At 40.9% G+C, this 16,660-nt stretch overlaps 1 protein-coding gene across 3 annotated transcripts in view; it reads right to left on the reverse strand.

Moving 5' to 3' along the window:
• CTTNBP2NL (CTTNBP2 N-terminal like) overlaps positions 1 to 13,105 on the reverse strand; it is a 46,015-nt gene extending 32,910 nt beyond the window's left edge. Inside the window, exon 1 of one of the 3 annotated variants that reach the window (XM_050954312.1) lies at positions 13,024 to 13,105. The gene's annotated coding sequence lies outside the window, so the exon portion shown is untranslated. Of the gene's footprint in view, positions 1 to 7,139; positions 7,206 to 8,127; positions 8,386 to 13,023 lie in introns of those variants that run through there. The other 2 variants (XM_050954311.1, XM_050954313.1) reach the window with 2 other exon arrangements.
• Positions 13,106 to 16,660: the final 3,555 nt, after the last annotated feature.

Consider the following 16,660-nt stretch of genomic DNA (forward strand, 5'->3'; position numbering starts at 1 on the left):
GTACTAGTGAGTTATCCAAGGTGAAAGAATTTCCACTGAAGTATATCAAAAAACAAGCAGCAGCAGGTGTTAAAAGACCGAAACGAAAGTATGATGAAAGTTATTTTGCTTTCAATTTTACGTGTGTTGGAAATAAAGATGTTCCTGATGCGCAGTGCGTCGTGTACAACAAAATATTAAAACAGTTCACTGGCTCCTACTAAACTTCGTAGGAATTTGGAAACCAAGCATGCTGAATACAAAGACAAAGATATACGTTTTTTCAAGAGGAAGCGTGACTCACTTGGAAATTGTAAACTTCCGATGATTAAAATTGCTAAAACATAACACAAGTGCAACAGAGGCATCTTATCGAGTAAGTTACCATACAGCGCTTACCGGATAAGCTCACACTATTGGAGAAATGCTTATCAAGCCTTGCGCGAAAGATACTGTAATGTGCATGTTCAGTGACCAGTCTGGTAAAAAAATTGATGCTATACAGTTGTCAAATAATACTGTTGCATGCCATATTAAAGATCTTGCTGATGACATAGAAAAAGAGCTAGTCTGCCGACTGAAAATTTGCCATGAGTACTCATTGCAGCTAGATGAGTCCACTGACGTTTCAGGACTTGCTGTGCTACTAGTATTTGTCCGATATTTGCTCTTATGTGAATTTCTGCAAAGCAACACAACTGGAGAGGAAATATTCAACTACATCAACAATTTTATCAGAAAGCATGAAATTAGTTGGGGAAAATGTATTGATGTATGTACTGACGGTGCTTGGGCAATGATTGGGAAGATGAAGGGGGCTGTAACGCGAATCATAAGTGTGGCACCAGAAAGCACTAAGAGCCACTGTGTTCTACACAGACACGCACTTGCAGTTAAAAAAAATAATACCAGCATATCTGAAAATTATGCTTGATGAAGCAGTACAAATTATCAATTTTGTCAAATATTGACCACTTCAATCCAGGTTATTTAAAATTTTGTGTGAGGAAATGGGTAGTCAGCACAAAGCGCTTCTTTTACGTATGGAAGTGAGGTGGCTATCCAGAGGAAAAAGTGCTTGTGAGGCTTTTTGAGCTTTGTAGTGAACTACTGGTATTTTTCTCTTCAGATAATTCAGTATGAAAATTTAATGACTGTCTGACAAATTCCTCATGGCTAATGAGACTTAGGTATCTTGCAGATTTTTTTGCAAAATTAAATGAAATTAATCTGTTGCTGCAAGGAAAGAATTGACCACTTTTACTACAATGGATAAAATTTCGTTGTTAAAAAAGAAACTGGAATTCTTGGCATCTTCTGTAGAAGAGAATAACTTCGACTGCTCCCCTACAGTACATGAATTTCTGACTGAAATAAATTCTACAGTCTACGAAGAAGTTTCTAGCACCATTTTATAGCACTTACATGACTTGCAGGCCTCTTTATTAGAACATTTTCCTACAAGTACTGATGATAATGCTTGGGTTCGAAATCCGTTTGTAATTACAGCCAAACCAGTCGGCATTACTGCGCATGATTATGAAAGCCTAACTGACTTAATTTCTGATTTGAAACAAAAGTTTAAGGATCTTCCACTGAATAATTTTTGGAGCAGCCTAATAGAAGAGTACCCTAATGTGGCTAAACGTGCAGTGAATGCTCCTTTCTTTTGCTACAACTTATGGGATGGGATTTTTGTATTATACTGCAACAAAAACCAAATATAGGAATAGACTTAATGCTATGTCTGACATGAGGATTCAACTTTCCAGCATTATTCCTAACATTAAGTGAATTTGTGATAGAAAAATGCAGAAACACCAATCCCATTAAATCCAAATTTGTATTTCTGTTTATAAAAACAGATTTATCTAGTAAAAATCTAATTTGTTTGATGTTTGTGTATATGTAAAACAGTTTTTTTTAAGTAGAACACTGTTTTTAATTTTGACTCTTGCACTTGATTTTCGTACTATTTTATATGCGCTTTCCAGTTAGAAATTGTTAGTTCAAGTTATTTTAAATTTGTATTTTTGCTTTGTTTTATAAAATATATTTGAGCATAAATCATGCAATTTTTTATTTGAAAACCAAACGACTACAAAATAATATTATAAGTGTTCCGTAATAGGCGAAAAAGTGTTCCATGGCCAAAAAAGTTTGGGAAATGCTGCTCTATACACTTTAAGAGGAATTTAAAGTAATGATCTATTCCTGCCCTCAGCATTAATCAGAGGGCACTGATTAATTATTATTATTAACAGAGGATAATATTCTTGTTTCACTCAAAGTCCACTGTGAAATATTAAAACAGCAAAGTTTCAGCAGAGCAGTACAGCTTTTTTATAGGGTTTTTCTGGGTAGACTTACACTGGCATGTCTGGAGAGTCTTCTTAAATGAAAGCATAGCTATGGCTGTTTATGGTACTGTGGTTGTGTTAAAATGCAATGTAACTAGCCATTAAAGAGCTGTCAGCATAGCATGTGTTCAGTACTGTAGCTAAATGAATTTACTGTCTGAGGGAAAGAAGTGTGACTGTATAATAAACAGTTTGGTAAACCTCTAAATGTCTGGTTTCATGATTTCCAGCAAGACCAGCCAGCCATAAGTTGGGGCCTTCAAGACAGAGGAGGAAGTAAGTAGTTCTCCAAGCAGCAACAGGAGAAAGTTTAAATTCCCTACAGGGAGGGAATTCCCTTCTGACAAGTTGCTACCCTACTTAAAAGCTGTGAATACTTCTAGGCAATTCCAACAAGATATAGAGTTCCATTTCTACACTGGACAATGACCGAGTTAGAGACTACCTCTTAATTTGGTTATGAGTAACCAAATCAATACGAAATTTACTGCTCTGGATTAACAAAACCACTTTTGTCTGATTTACTGAAACACGTTTTATTTGTACTAAAAAAAAATAAAATAAAATAATCAAAAAGGGGCATGACCTGTTGCTTAAACAAAACACAGCTATAGGAGAAGTCTTGAAACTGCCAAATAAATGCCTGGAAAATTCTCAACAACAAAATCCCACCTTCCTGCTTTGTTCATGCAAATTGGTGAACTGCCCAGGATTATTTGCTTACAGATACTAAATTGATGTTAAAACACAAACTAAAAATATTCAAACATTTTCAGAGAGAGTTGTCTTAAATGAAAGCACAGCTATGGCTGTTTATGGTACTGTGGTTGTGTTAAAATGCAATGTAACTAGCCATTAAAGAGCTGTCAGCACAGCATGTGTTCAGTAAATGATTAAAATTTTGAAGTTCATATTTAACGCCACACTTACAGCAAAGGGAAGACAACTGGATTTAAAGAAGCCTTTTTTCTTGAAGAGCAAGCAAATACAAACAACAAGGAAACTAAGGGTATGGCTACACTTGCAGCTGCACAGTGCTGCTGCGGGAGCGCTCCCACGGCAGCGCTTTGAAGTGTGAGTGTGGTCGCGGCGCCAGCGCTGGGAGAGAGCTCTCCCAGCGTTGCAGGTACTCCACCTCCCCGTGGGGATTAGCTTAGCGCTGGGGCACTGTTTACACTGGCGCTTTACAGCGCTATAACTTGCTGCACTCGGGGGGGGGGGGGGAAGGTTTTTTCACACCCCTGAGCGAGAAAGTTGCTGCGCTGTAAAGTGCCAGTGTAGCCAAGGCCTAAAGGAGAACACATTTCTCTTCATGTGAATACTTCCCCTGAAGGGCGAAAGTTGAGGCCATTTCCCCTACTGTTCACAGACAAAAATTCTTTCTACCCTGGGTCATCTTTGCAGAACTAAAAGCCCTGAGATAATAATCAGATTCAGAACATTTTACAGTTGCAGTTTGGCTTTCGATGATTTGATCTCTACTGCAAGTGTTCTTTATTTCAGAAGAGGGCTTTTTGAACCAGCAAATACATTTAACATCCATGGGTTCTGGAACATAGTCCTCATATTCAAAATTTTAATTAGAGCTTTATAAGAATTGTTGAGACTTGCCAGGAGGGTAAAGGGAAGACTTCTTTAAACAAGAGTAGACACTTAAGAATTTAATTTGGCCCAGCTTTTTAAAGATGAAACACCTGAATTATTTTGTCATTTTCATTTCAAAACAGAGTTTTAAAGTCAGCACATGCAGTGTACAGCATACTACAGCATTTTAGGAAAAAAATGCTGTACCCCAACCAATGCCTTGAAGTACAAAAAAACAGCTATATTCAGGACAAAGGGGGGAAAAAAATCAGAGGACTGGCTGGAGGAGTGAAAAACGGATTTCTTCAATGAACAATATTTGCTCTATCTTCATTACCACTAGAGTTGGGTGACTAGTACAATTTTTCTCTAAATATTTGTTTGAATATTTAAACATATGCTTTGAGTTCACTCCCCTGCATATTTGTTTTCCACAAATATGCTAAGAAATTAAATTACTTTGCAGGGATGATCACCAAAACAGTAGATTTTAAGCCTACATTTGAAGGAGGCAAATTTGAAATGAATGTTATTCTCACACACTCAAGTAATAACAGACCATCCACTTTAGCTGTGCATCCAAACAAACATCGCAAAATTCAAATATTGAAAAAACAGAAAACTACTTCCAAACAAGTTATAGACCAAGTTATCTTCAGGAAATTACTCAAATCATTTTGAATATACATTTCCAAAAACTAATCTGTTCCCATGCAGTTTTAATCCTTAACCAGTAAAGTCTGTGGATTCCCAATGAAATTAGACTGCTTATATGCCCATTTTCAGACATTTGAGCACATTCTTAAGACTAAGTTTGGCACATGTTAGGAGACATACTTGTTCCCTAGTCTCTTTCTGAGCGTAGTGTTACTTGGCATTGTCATCTTGCATTAAGTGGCTTTAAAAATACAAGACAGTTTTCAACCACATTTATTCCAACTGCTTCAAATAGACTTTGCTGGGAGGTCATATTCTGGTGCTATTGTCTGAGGAATATTCTAACCTATAAATCTGAAACAGGAACCACTTGTAGACATAATCTGAACATCCATAATACATCCAGGTTTGTCTGCAGGATATTTTGCAGAGACTAAATCATTTAACGTATCCTTACTTTAGTATAAGAGAGAGTTCATGGAGTTAAGTTTTAAACTATAAACTTCTGCACAGAACCTGGATGTTCCTCCACCCTAGGACGGACTTTCAACATGTGCTCCATCTGCTGTATAGGCTGGCTGGCCATGAAGCCAGAATCTGGAATATTCCAGGGTTTGCCAAGCCTGCAAGGCTGTGGATAAGATTCTGCAAGATAAATGCCTCTGACAGAAGAATCAGTAGAAACCTAAAAGCTGATCTAAAACTTTTTTTTTTAAAAAGAGCAAATAAATTCATTAGTGATCTAGTGTATTTTATCATAATATAGTTAATATTTTTCAGTTCTATAGTCAAAGGAGCCCAGTGAACCTTGCCCATAGAAAGCCTGAGCTCATCTGTGAGGTATGCCTCACCTCCATTTTACAGTAATTCAAGGCATAAAGTGTTTTCCCAAGGTTTCTCATACAGTGGCAGAATCAGAAAGACAATCCAGAGATCCACATTCCCAGTATTCTGCTTCAACCATCAACCATGCAGCCTCTTGTACTCAAATTTTACCTCATTATCTACACTTAAAATTTCTACTGCTTTTCCAGCTTAGGAAACTCATATTTGCATGAGCTTGATTAGATTCCCATTTCAATAGGACATTGCATTCTTAATGACTATTCTGTAGGTAGACAATTGCTGGAGAATTATAAACTGACAATTGCTGGAGAACTGTGAATTGTAAACTGACCAATATACTTTTTTAGAGTCACAGTTGTGCAAGACTAGAAACAAGACACCTCTCTCATGCCTGGAATTGTTTGGTTGACAATTATGTTGTTACTTCTATGATATGAAATAGCTGGCTAGTTATAATAGCTATTTTGTACTGCGCAGAAAATGTGTAGTGCCATTTATAAACAGAAGCAGAGAACAGAATCATAACATCCAAAACGCAACTCCCATGACTATCTAGAATTAATTTTACAGGTTGGGACCAGAATAAGGGATATGGCTTTGTTTTTTCAGTTTTTAAAATTTACCATGCTTAAGTAGGCACTTTTAAGTTTATGAACTGTATGATTGCCATGGACAGATTTTAAATCTCAACATCCTGACTGTTCGCCCAGGAAATGCATGACTTCATTTTAACAGTGGGTCAGTTCTTCCACAGACTAATTTATGAAGGTTAAGACTGAATCAGTATTTACAGGAAACAGTATCAAATCATATTTTGTGAGATGTTCACTATTAAGTTGTATTAGTTCAGTGAAGAGAAGACATAAATTTAAAATAAGGCAAGTATTTTCTTTTATCAATGAAGAAAGCTGATATTTTCCCCTGTAATTTTTGAGGTCCTAAAGGTGGCAAAACTAACTGCACGAACACCAGTACATTTAGTACTATTCTGAACATCAAATTTCACATTGAAAAAATGGAAAACCAGCATCTGTTTTATCAGCAGTACATGGAGAATTATGCTTATTTCCGCATTAGCTCACATCAGCAGATCCTCTGCAATGCCGTGAGAGCTTCCTACTATGGTGCACTTGCTTGCCACCACTGCTCACAAACTGGATTTAAGTACAAATAAGAGAGGAGTTCACAGTTGACCACTGCCTGCAGCCAGAAGCACGGTGGCAACCCAATATGTTTTAAGATATCAGAACACAGAGCTAACCTTTACAATTCAAAATGGTAATGCTTTGACCAAAGCATCTCCTATTTCTATAGCACCATACACTTACAAAGTGCTAACGAACCAAGTCCCTGCCTCCAAAGATATTATTCTAAATAAGCACTTCATAACACTCCTGTAAGACTATTTATAGTAACCAAAAGCACAAGTTATATAAACTAGTCAGTACGTATACTGGCTTACACTTTAATTTTCAACTTCATGAAGCTCAAGATACTTTGAGATGGTGGACACACCCATACACACACTACAGCCTAACAGCAACAAGTCACATACAAGTAAGCGATAACTGTACTCAGAGCACAGTTCACCCAGCCATGCTGTATGTCTTAATAACGAAAATCTCACAAGACAGATATAATTAAAAAAGAGTATTTTGAAAAAACCGCACTTGCACTACTATGGTTTTAAGACACTGGATAAAGATCACTTACGACACCTTGCAGATAGCACACTGCTGAACCGTGCACATTTAGAAATGGAACCCAACTAACCCTTTTATCTTGAGGGATGCTGGTGGGGGGAAGAAGGAAGAACTAAAGTCAACCCAACTGATTTTAGTGCCCAATTTCACAAGAAAGCCAGATATCTCTGAATCAAAAAACAACTCAGAGGCCATTACACCAATAAATTCCATCGTCTCTCTGAATCCTATCCTGAGTCACTCTAGGCATGTCCTTTATATTGTTAAGTTTCCTAATTTCGCCCCCTCTAAACACTATGCAGAGGACTGTTCCCTCTCCATCCCTGCACAACCCCCTCCCCCCCTTAATACCACACACACACTCATCCTGCCAAGTAGATTTTCACATGCAAACTGGCAAGAACTGACCGAGCACCTCTATATTCCAAATAAAAAGCTCCACTTACAACAATTTTAAAAACAATATTTAAGGAATAACAATTAGAACATTACAGTTCACATCCCGTACAATATGTTAACCTGTGTGAACACACAGAGATCAAACACAAATACTATAGTATTTAGTCTTATGGAATAAATATTTTTATTGAGTCTGAGATCTGCTACACTTTCAAGACAGTAATCAAAAGTTCAGAGCTTAAACAAACAGAAATGATTATTGCCTGTCTAAAGGTAAGCTTCCTTTTAGCTGTGCTATGCTTTTTTGAGCAGAAACATAATTCTATACTTGAAAGCAACACTTCTTATGGAACATTTTCTTCTGAGCCTGTTAATATTTCCCTTAAAATAACCTATCTTCCAGAAATTATCATGAAATAAACACACACACAAAATTAAAAGAAATTTTAAATGTAAATACTTAAACATAATCTAACAGTTGTATTTGAAACTGGTTTTAAATTAAACCTAATTATTCTGAGCATACAGAGTTGGAGGAAAGGATGAGGTAGGCTACCAAATAATAGGAGTATTTCAGTATATTTAATCATGCAAAATACCTGCACAGATTATTATGAAGGCACTAGGCTACATTCTGTTTGTAGTCATGAATGTAAATCCGAAGTCCTCAGCCTAACAGAAGAATCTGATCCACTGACTCCAACGGAGCTTGATGATATACTCCATGACTTCTAAGGGGCCAGTGTTCTAATCAGACAAGAACCTAACCACACCACTCTTGAAAAGAACACACAGCCGAATGCGTAATAGAGTTCTGTCAGACAGTTCACATACACTTAAGGATTTGACTCATGTGTCTTGTGCTCTTCCTTGCAACGTCTTACACAGAACAGAAGTGGGCATTTTCCTCTAATGACTGGGGATACTTCCTGTCTTTTCATAGGCTATGGCTACAAACATGTTTTTTCAACAATGCTTCTGTGTCTACAGCTCTGAATAAGCCTCATTTTAACTCCTCATAGCTGAAAAAGGGCTGATATTTTCAAAAGTCCACAGGCATTCGGATACCTCAGTGATAGAAGCCACACAAGAATCTAAAAGGATAGTTTGGAAATCAATGAAATAAAAATATGCTGTTGTATACATAGAATGTTGCATCTGTGCTTTCAGTTACACTAGTCAAAAACAGGCATACCACTCTCTCTAACTTCTTGTCTTTCCTCAAATGTATTAGGCAGTAAGCCAAAACCACGACAGAGATTTAAGTTAAAATGAGTAGCATTTGGGGTTATTTTTTGGGGGTGGGGGAAGGTGGAAAATTTAGACAAAGGGCTTGTCTACATCAGAAAGTTGCAGCGCTGGTGAGGGAGTTACAGCGCTGCAACTTAGGAGGTGTACACATCTGCAGGGCACCACCAGCGCTGCAACTCCCTGTTTGCAGCGCTGGCCGTACTCCCATTTTGTCTCGGGTGTAGAGGATCCAGCGCTGGTGATCCAGCGCTGGTAATCAAATATAGACACTTACCAGCGCTTTTCTTGACCTCCGTGGAATAAGCAGGTATCCCAGCATACCTGAGGAAGCCTCTGGTAATCAAGCTGGTCTCCTTCCCCGGTTTGCTCTCGCGTTCCCCGAACCCCGAGCAAGCAGGTCTCCTTCCCTGAGGTTTGCTGGGTGGTTCCGGGAACGCGAGAGCAAACCGGGAAAGGAGACCAGCTTTCCCGCGGTTTGCTCTCGCGTTTCCCGGAACCACCCTGCAAACCGCAGGGAAGGAGACCTGCTTGTTCGGGGGTTCGGGGAACGAGAGAGCAAACCGGGAAAGGAGACCAGCTTCGCCGCGGTTTGCTCTCGCGTTCCCCGAACCTCCCTTGAAGCCGCCCAACAGCGCTGCAGTGTGGCCACATCTAACACCACTTGCAGCGCTGGTTGCTGTAAGTGTGGCCACTCTGCAGCGCTGGCCCTATACAGCTGTACTAATACAGCTGTAACAACCAGCGCTGCAAAATTTTAGATGTAGACATGGCCTATAGACAAAAGGCAAAACAAAGCAACCTCTCTCCCAAAATAAGGTCCCCACATCAAGTTATTCTTATTAAACTGTGATGACAAACTCATCCCTAAAATCCCCTTGAAGTATCTGCTTCTGTTTTCTAGAACTACAGACTACAAATATCACACCTGAAACCCCTGTATATAAAATCCTCCTGCTACATCTCTAGATGGCAAATCTCTTCATTTAAGAAAAAGCAAATCACCTATTCATTTCCGCTATCCCTTAATCTCTGTCCTGTGCTAATGGTGTGCAGACAAGAGCTCTGGAAGAGGACTAAAGACTAAAAGCCAAATAATACATATCTTTAAGTCAAATACAAACACAAAATAAGCCACCTTCAAACTAAGATGCTCTGCACAGCCACATGAAGACTTTTTTCTGGCTGGGAGTCAGTTAAGACCAAAACTTTTTAAAAATGCACAACAAAAGCATATTTGTGTTAAAAATGGACTGACCAGACATTTCTGGGGTCAATCATCTCAGGTTAGAGAGCTTTCCTCTAAAAATGAATGTTTAGATAAAGAGCTTGAAAAATCCATGTGTCTTCTTGTCACTATATACATATAAGACCTTACACTGTTAAGTTCTAAATACCTTCAACACCAACTGAATTCAGATGCATTCAGCACCTTATAGCATGAGGCACTATGTTTCTAGCCCTAATGTTTGCAAAGATACAGGTGGTTTACATTTCAGAGGGTGGCAGATGAAATTTTGTCTTCCTGAGTCTGTGCACAGCTCCAGTAACTCTGTTGCTGCTGGAAGCCTTGCTGAGCAACAGCAGAGTAGTTAATAAGACCAAAGTCATTTTCACTGAAGCCCTGAAGGTTCTGAATAGCAGTAGAGAAATTCAAGATTAATGTAAATTTCACACTTGAGAAAGTTGAACTGGATGTATGGTGTTATATTTGTAGCGTAAATCCTGCTAAGCAAGGCTCACAGAGGATCACACCTAAAAGCAGACTAGTAAAGAGAAGAGTGGCAGAGATTTTTTCCTTGCTTCCTTGCAGCAGCCAGGATCCTGAAGCAATATTCTCCTCTTCCTCATTAGCAGGAGTTCTGGGTTTCCATTGGAGGCATTACTCCAGGGCTTGACCCCTAGAGGGGGCTTCCCCACCCTTGACTTTTGTATAAACCTCTCACTATTAGGCTTCGTTCTAAGGCTAGAAAGTGTCTGGTACATTTTTGAGACCTAATTAGATACATTTCTGTTCCTTACTTTATTCTGTCAGCAATTCTCTGACAGATAATCTTCATGCCTCTTTCCTCCATTTAGAGAAGAGGGGATTTTCAGAGCTAATTCCAATGCTGGTCTGTGAACTAGTCAGCAATGGTGTCAGCTAGAGTCTCAGCCAGCACCCCATCCGTTATAGACCAAGGATGTAAAATTTCATGACATCTACTGGGCCTCTGAATCAAAGTCTGTTCTCGGAGAAGTCAAACACTGGTTCATGAATACTGTGCACACAGACTAGATTGTGTGACTTGGAGGCACCTAAAGAGGAACTATCCAAAATGACTGATCTACATTTTAAAAAAGATGACTGTTTGTCAAATCCAGAAGCCCCAAAACTGGTTCATAACGATAGGTGGCTCGTTGCCCGTTTATCTCCTCAAATTCATGTTTCAGTAACATGCAAACAAAGAATTGTTAAGAGAATCCACAAAAATATAAAGTTTTTTTTAAACACACACGTAAGTTATCAACCTTTTAACTTTTGCTTCAGAGTGCAAATTGTAGATAAGAAAAAAGCAAAAACCTTAAGTTTTCTTACCAAAGACTATTAAATATCTACATAATAAATTAGGGACAGATTATTTAGAAAGGCTTGGAAGATAACAGCTTTAAGTTAGGTGTTGTTTTTGTTTTGTTTTACATGGAGAAAGAATAGTCAATTTCACTGTTTTAAAGACCTGATAGCCCACCTGTTAACGGCTTTACTGCAGAGTGAGGGATTTGTGATGGCCATTTCAGCATCTCTTTTTGGAATGACTGCTTATGCAGGTCTGCTACCAGTTTGTCCCTATCTTTGCTTTGCCAATAGCTGTAGAGGCTTAAACTTCCATGTTAAGTATTCTCTGCCTCTTTCCTGTAACAGAGAGGCCAGTGCCAATTCAACATCTTCAGTCTTTGAGATAAGAAGCTACTGCCTTTGTTTGCTCTCTCACTAGTTTGCTTCTGATTTCTCTCCACGGGATGCCACTACGCAACTTTTTATGATTTTCACTTTTAGCTTCTGCTCCATCTTCCAGGTAAGAACCCACTTCCTGCTAGAGATGCCAAGAACTTTTACTCTGGGTTATTAAAGACACGAGGTGGAAAAGGAAACATCTTTTATTCAACCTCGCCCACCTTATCTCTCTAACATCCTGGGACCAACTCAGCTACTTCTCTGCTTACTCTGGGTTAACACATTCGGGATTTCAAAAACCATATCCAGCCCTGATCAGAGATATTTCTCTCTGCATCTTTTAGTGTTTTGTCTAGTCTAGTTTAAGATGGGGCAAAACAAGAGCATCACTACTTCCTCTAGAAGTCCATCCCATGTCCATCTCATTGTTATGAACTTGGGAAGGAGGGGAGAAGCACACACTTCGGCCTGAAGAATTCCTTCTTTACTTGCAGCTCATGGGAAACCCTTTTGACTAAATACAGTTCTTCCCCGCCCCACCCCTTGATGTTTACATCCTTCAGATACTTGTGGATAGATCTTTACTCCATTCTGTTTTCCCATTTCAAAATTGTATTTGCATATAGGAGACATTAGTGAACAAACTCCAGAAACCATAACACCGCTAGGATTATTTCTGAGTGACACAACTAAAGTACAATAATCACCAAACAAATGTACATTCGCTTTATACATTTTGCAGGAATTAATTTTCACAGAGGTGTGTATGCAAACTTCTCGGGAGTCTCTTTATATCGATGCACCTTGCGGCCAGTTTCCCCCCCCTTTTAAAACCAGCAGGAAGTAAATAAAATCTCACTGGTAACACGTAAGGGTAACAACAGCTAAAAGGGTCCATGGGACGAGAACCGTGGCGGGCTTTCCTACCCCTCCCGCCTATGGCGCGGAGACAGGAGCAGCACGGTCCGTGGCCGAGGAGCGCTGCGCTTATGCAGGATGATAAACCCCAGACACCGGTTTGAAGTTGGTGCTTTAACCCGGGACACTTTATTTGTTCTCACGGGCGCAAGGTCCCGGCCGCCGCGCACGAGAAGCGCCCGCGAGGAGCTGCTAACTCCCCGCTCCGGGACACCTGGCGCGAGCTCGGCTCCCGGCTCCCCACAGCCGAGCCCCCCCGCTGCGGACGAGGAGCGCGACGTTAGCCCCCAACCGGCGCAGCGTGCCCGCGGGAGGGGGCACGCGCCCCCCAACGGCCGCTCCCTCACGGCCCCCCAGGGCGGGGGCAACCAGCGCCCCCCAGCGACGCACTGACCTGACCCGGGCCCCGTCCAGTTCCGCACCCGCCGCGCCGCCGCTACCACCCGGCCGCGCTCCCCATCCAGGCTCCTCCGCCCGGCCCCGCGCTGACTGACATTGCGCCCACCAATCGCCGACCCAGCCTACCGGGACCTACAGCCAATCAGCGAGCGGAAGAGCGGTGAGGGGCGGGGCGCCGTCAGCCTGGAACGCCGACAGCCAACCAAGGCGCGGTCCTGGGAACGGAGGGGCGGGGCGCCGGGCTGAAAATCCCTTTTGTTCGCGCTCCTGGAGGGAGAGTGCGGGGCTGTGATTGATACGTCACTTCCGGGGGTGGAGTCTGAGGTTGAGTTTGCATGCAGAGGTCGTGGCCGGGGGTGGGCGCTGTTCCCAGGCTGTGCAATGCCCGGGGGTAGGGGGTCTTTGACCCCCTCCCCCGAGCCTGGGCCAGGGAAGGGCGGTTAGGAACTTCCCCTGTCCCCAAGCTGGGGCAGGGGAAAGGGGGGCACTTTCTTCACCACCCCCCAATTTCCCCCTCACATCACTTAGTGTCTGGCTTCTGCTGCTCCTTCTGCATTAAGTTCAATTTCAACTTCACCGCTGGGCTGTCTGTGCCACAGGGCCTCTACCCCCAATAACATGACTGGTAAGCTGTCCCTGCCCCTCCAGGGTGCTTACCATGTGCCCGATCAATAATTTAGAGGACTGTTGGCGTAGTCCTGATGCTGGTGATGCTTGTTTGGTTCCTTCGGGCCAGTTAAGAGAGGAAGCCTGATCGATGTCAGATGGTGCAAATGAAGCACCAATGCAGGATGGCACCTCCCACTTCCAGACAGGCCCTTTTCTTGCAACCTCAAACTAGAGGTCATCCTTCCAAAGCTTTTGTCACTTCCATCACAGCACTAAGACAGCTGATTTTGCATTCTGAGCACACATTTAGTATGTAAGCTTTTTAGGCCAGGTAACATCTTGGTTTTGTGCAGTGCATAGCAAAGTAGGACCTCAGTCTTAGTTGGGCTGGGCCCTTGCTGTACTAAGTAAATCAATTTAGTCATGCCATTGTTGGTGACATCATAGCAGAATTTTCAGAAGCCTTCATGATTCATCACTAATTTACAGCGCTCAGCGGCTGTCCCCTCACGGATCTGCACACCATCATCCATCTCCTTACTGATTGTCCTCTGCTACGATGATCCTCTATCATGCCTTCCATAATAACTTTTGCAAGTTTCCATCTCTACAGCTGTTGTGACCAAAATACATAAGTTGGCATCTTTTGCTTTCTGACATCAGGGTTTTCTTCTCAAATAATATTTCTAATATAGGCATTCATCTCCCCCTCTTCCCCCATACAGGAGATAGCAAGAGTTGTTGCCAGCACCACTTTTGAAAAGTTTCATTTTTCTTCGTGTCAGCAGCATTCATTTATCATGATTCACATCCCTAAATCATGGAAAAAATAATGCTTTTCACTAGTTAAACCTGCATACATTTTGAAATGCCATGTTTTTTCCACACTTTCTTGAGAGGCCATACTTGAGTGAGCCCTCCCTAGTTGTCTTGCAACTTCTTTGGAAAAGCCTCCTTGGTTTGATATAGATAAGATATATCAAAGCAAGGAGGCTTTTATATATAATGCCATTGTAGCTTGTCAATCATGAGATCTGCTTGGTACTACCATAATACAAAAATAAGATGGAATTTTATCACTTTGCAGCCACCGGTGCACTGAACTTGGACACGTCGGTTCAAATCCCTACCTCTTCCATGGTTCACTTTGTGATGCTGGGCAAGTCAAAATTTCTGTGTCTCAGTTTTCTCCTCAGTAATATAATAATGATGCTACTGCACTCTCATATAGTGCTTTTTATAGAGTAATAATACCTGCTGTAGAGAGTGTTATGAGGCTTAATAAATATTTGAAAAGTACTTTGAGATCCTAAATGAGACACCAGGAAAAATTAAAAGTAATAATTTACATTTCCAGGCTTTTTAATCTTTAAAGCATTTTGCAAACCTCTAATTAAATGTGTTATTGTAATGCATTATTACTGGAAAGATAAAATTTTCCTTTGCTGCTTAGGCAGAATAATGTAACTATTTCTGAAGTGAAGAAAATTAATGACAGTGACAACATAGAAATTGCCTTCACTCTCAGCAGCATCTTTCCTGTCTGTTTGTTTTTAAACACTGGTTATGCAAATACTACCTCTCTAATAAGAAAACAAAGTAAAGCAGGTGTTGTCTGCAGAAAAAAATCTGTATTTTTGACAAATCCTAATTCTAATAGGAAAAGCACAGGACAAATTGAAAGGTAAATAAGATAAGAGTTTAGTAAGATCGGTCAGCTCAGTTCCTGGAGTAAACCACTCACTCATTGGAGTTTAAGCCTTTCTTTTGATCACATTAATTGATTCTCGAGAGAGAGAGTGCGTTCACATGGATGCTTTTGTTGTTGTTGCAGCAAAGAATCCTGTGGCACCTTATAGACTAACAGACGTTTTGGAGCATGAGCTTTCGTGGGTGAATAGCCACTTCGTCAGATGCATGTAGTGGAAATTTCCAGGGGCAGGTATATATATGCAGGCAAGCTAGAGATAATGAGGTAGTTCAATCAGGGAGGATGAGGCCCTGTTCTAGCAGTTGAGGTGTGAAAACCAAGGGAGGAGACACTGGTTTTGTAATTGGCAAGCCATTCACAGTCTTTGTTTAATCCTGAGCTGATGGTGTCAAATTTGCAGATGAACTGAAGCTCAGCAGTTTCTCTTTGAAGTCTGGTCCTGAAGTTTTTTTTGCTGCAGGATGGCCACCTTAAGGTCTGCTATAGTGTGGCCAGGGAGGTTGAAGTGTTCTCCTACAGGTTTTTGTATATTGCCATTCCTAATATCTGATTTGTGTCCGTTTATCCTTTTCCATAGCGACTGTCCAGTTTGGCCGATGTACATAGCAGAGGGGCATTGCTGGCATATGATGGCGTATATTACATTGGTGGACGTGCAGGTGAATGAACCGGTGATGGTGTGGCTGATCTGGTTAGGTCTTGTGATGGTGTCGCTGGTGTAGATATGTGGGCAGAGTTGGCATCGAGGTTTGTTGCATGGATTGGTTCCTGAGCTAGAGTTACTATGGTGCGGTGTGCAGTTACTGTTGTTGTTGTTGTTGTTCTTTTAGAAGTACTCCAGAATGGTTTCAGTGCATGATAAGAAACTTGTTCTAATGAAATCACACGCTCCGTGAGCTGCTTTGTAGCTGAGGGTGGTTTTCTAGTTGTATTTATTAATATTATTTACCATTTGGGCACTGTACAAGAGACAAAGACAATCCTGACCCCAAAGCTCAAAATTAGAACAAGAGAAACAAAGCTTCTGAATCGTCCTAAGCAGCAATTCCTTTGCAGTGAACAACTGTAGTAAACCAGTGACTGATCCTTTTCCCTTTTATTTTTAATGAGAACTGTGTTTGGGTAAACAGCTCTTAGGGAGAAAGGGACAGATTGTCAGCTGCTGTAAAGCAGTGTAGCTCAGCTGAAGTTGATGGAACTATGCTTATTTACACTACCCAAGGATTGTGGGCTTTTAGCTTCTCTTTGTTAACTCAGGAGGGAAACAACTGGATTATTATTTATATTACATTAGTGCTTAGACCCCCGCTGT

This window comes from Gopherus flavomarginatus, chromosome 5 (genome assembly GCF_025201925.1).
Source record: "Gopherus flavomarginatus isolate rGopFla2 chromosome 5, rGopFla2.mat.asm, whole genome shotgun sequence".
Classification (NCBI taxonomy): domain Eukaryota; kingdom Metazoa; phylum Chordata; order Testudines; family Testudinidae; genus Gopherus; species Gopherus flavomarginatus.